The sequence below is a fragment of the Ambystoma mexicanum genome, chromosome 1p (genome assembly GCF_040938575.1).
Source record: "Ambystoma mexicanum isolate Mex_15411 chromosome 1p, UKY_AmexF1_1, whole genome shotgun sequence".
In the NCBI taxonomy this organism is placed as follows: Eukaryota; Metazoa; Chordata; class Amphibia; order Caudata; family Ambystomatidae; genus Ambystoma; species Ambystoma mexicanum.
In genome coordinates, this window is record NC_090921.1 from 601,365,412 (window position 1) to 601,368,576 (window position 3,165).

The 3,165-nt window shown below is 42.7% G+C and overlaps 1 non-coding gene across 1 annotated transcript; it reads left to right on the plus strand.

The window, feature by feature from the left end:
• The first annotated feature begins 475 nt into the window (after nt 1-475).
• LOC138462230 (U1 spliceosomal RNA) lies at nt 476-637 on the plus strand. The gene has a single exon (XR_011264838.1). It is a non-coding gene; the product is annotated as a U1 spliceosomal RNA (small nuclear RNA).
• The last annotated feature ends 2,528 nt before the right edge of the window (nt 638-3,165 follow it).

Sequence of the window (3,165 nt, forward strand, 5' to 3'; positions counted from 1 at the left end):
GTGCAGGCTCGGCTGACACAACACGGCATATGGTTACAGCAAAGATGTCAAAGCTTCAGCATTGTCATTGAGCAGAACTCTGAGATTCAGGGGTGGTGGAGCGTCGAGGTCCAGGATGATTATGATGGTGTGAATGGGGCCAGCGCTGCGCAGCTACGCTCAGGAGGGCCATGGGCCCGTGTGGGGCTGACAGGCCAGTGGACAGACTGCAACAGGCCTGCTCAAGCCATCCTGCTATTTATACAAATCTCGGGCCGAGCAGCACCTGATGGGAGAAAGGAACTGCGCTACAATCTGCTCTTCTGCTGGGCTCTGCCTGCTGGAGCTTCCCCCTACACGCGGGACAGGCAGCTCTGCAGACGCTCAGAGCTTCCGGGGATTGGGGGGTTGGGGCTGGGTCAGGGCCTGCCTTCTCACCCTCGCTTAGCAGGGCTTCCCAGAACTGACCCAACCCCTGCCCTCTTGCATGCAACTCATACTTAGCTGGCAGGGGAGAATGTGATCTCAAGGGCAGATCTCCCAGGGTGAGGCTTACCCATTGCACATCGGATTTGCTGACCCCTGCTATGTTCCCAAATGCGGGATACACGACTGCATTATTTCTGGTAGTGGGGGACTGTGTTCGCGCTCTCCCCCCCCGATTTATTGGTGAAAGAAAAGGTAAAGTGTGCGCTAGGCCTGCTAGGTTGCATACTTTTAGATTGTGCTCACATTGCGTTTCTTCAATTAGGTTCACCTTTGGGTGATCGTTTTTCCACATTTTATCTGTTGAATTGAATTATGCTTCTTTCATCACCACAGAAGTAATGTGTATTACAGAGAGAAGCTGCCATATGTATTGGGCACACTGCACATGCTCAGGCAGCATCAATCATGCTTTGTACAGGACAATGCTGGCCTAAATTGGGAACAGCCAGCATAGACATGTTGCTACAGAGGCATATTTTGGGTACAACCAGCATGAAATTGTGTTACATCAGTGACAGTGCTGTCTTACACTGTGGACACATTGATCATTAAAATGTGTTGTGTTGTAAAATGTTCTTTTCTGCTGTTGGTGACATGGAATTTTCATGTTCCCCTTTAGAACTGATTGTACACTTATGGGTTTTTGGTCACCTTTTCTGCTGTAAAATGCACCATTTCAACCCCATATTTGAAAAAAAATTCTTGGGGGGGATCCCCCCCAAACCCTCCCTAGAACATTGTAGCTCCCTCACTACGCTCGGTCGCCCCCACTATTTCAGAAAAATATTAACACATAGACACTGAAAGAAATCACAAGCAACTAACCTTTGATCACTGCCCATGACACCAAAAGCTTTCCTTGGGACTGCATGGCTATCACTGCCTGTGATGCTATTGTGTCAAAGGTCACACAATATCGCTTTTTAATATACTGCTTTGGGTGAGGTTGTTGACTTTTGGCTCGCCGGCCCACTGGGTGACAAAAAGTTAATGCTTCGGCCCCACATTCAAAAAGGTTGGACAAGCCTGGGCTAGAGTGAAAGAAATTTTGGTTTTAAAAGGGTAGTCTGGGGTACTATATAGTGGAACTGTGCTGCTCTAATTAAATACATATGCATGGTACATTTGTTGGATGCGAAGGGTATTCGTTTTTCCGTTGTCTTCAGTAATGTGCTTCCTTCCTGTAATTGTAAAAGAAAGTTAGTGGGGATATGTTGTAATGGCAAAGTACTTTTAGTAAGCAAGGTTGATATTTATGAAAGAAGGAGGAGTGGTGGGGAAAAGCAGTTAATAAAATTGGTGGATGGTTAAAAATGGTTGCTTTTATGAGCATTTTGGTGAAAGTTAAGAAATGCGTGTGAGCATTTATAGAAGCTCTGTAACGTTTTGTAAAAGAGAAGAAAAGTTGATGGAAAAGATTTGTAGTACATTTTTAAATGGCAGTTGGTGTGTGGAAGTTTAAGATGTTAGGAGTATATGCATACTTGCCAACATGATGCATTCTAATCTGTAGGTTTTTATGTAGTCCTAGATTTTTTGTTTGCTTTCTGGGTTTTTTGTTTCACTTTTCCCATTGTGAAAGTTGGGAGTACAAGTCACAGAATGTAGAGAAAAAAATAGGACAGCATAAGCAGCTGAAGATTGGACTGGGTTATGTTAGGAAGTATACATGTACTGTCAATATATCAAACTGACACACACTAAGTGGCAATTACAAATGGTGTACAAATGTATTTTATCTGCTTTTCTATTCTTTTTATAAACTGTGACACATTGCTGCTGTAAATGCAGATATGAATATTTTTAACTTTCTTCAAAATGCTTCCCAAAAAAATATTTTAAAAAGCACAGCATTTTATATGTTTATTTGATATAGATGTCACAATTTTGAATCTTGAAGTTCAGTCATGTTTTTTTCTTTGTATTCTGGGACTTGAAGTTTGAGTTTCATAATGGGCGAAGTTAATTGAAAGTGGAAGAATGCAATGGAAAAAGTAAAGACTTAATAAGCACCTATATATTGGAATGGGAGATGTTGAGATGTATGCATGTGCTGCCAACATAGTAAACTGGCAGACACAAAGTGGCACTTAAAAATGGTCTATAGATCTATTAAATCTGCTTTTTCTTTATTTTATGTTAAGGATAAAAAAGAGAATATGCTTCTTGAGAAGCTTATTAGAGGGTAAGTAGCAGGAAACCTCTCTCTCTATATATATTTGTGAAAGATTTGATGCAGATGCCTTTCATTAACAGGAGATATGTACTCTGAGAGTTCAAGTGTACATCTGAAGTGTTGAAGGGGGATGACAGGGTTGGGTTTAGAGGTTTTGGATGTGATTGGTTGATGGATGTGTGTCTTTTTGAAAGCAGTGAGGGAGTGTTGAGAACATGGAAGTGGAAAGTGTGGAAGGGTTGCCGCCTATGTTTTACGGGTCTGCGGACATTGCGGTAGTCCGCGGACAGCACCTGACACATCAGGGTCTTTTGTGGATACCTGACATAGAAAGGGGACTGTGGGGATTAGCCAGTCAGGTTTGGCAGGTGTGGTGTACAGGAAGAGAGGGTATCGGGAGTTTTGTTTGCAGGAGTTGTGAGAGCACTGACAATGACTATGGCTATGTGTTTGAAAAGGCAGTCTGTGTGGATTGGGGCCTCTTTAATTCAGTCATTGAAGGTGTATGCTGAAAATTATGG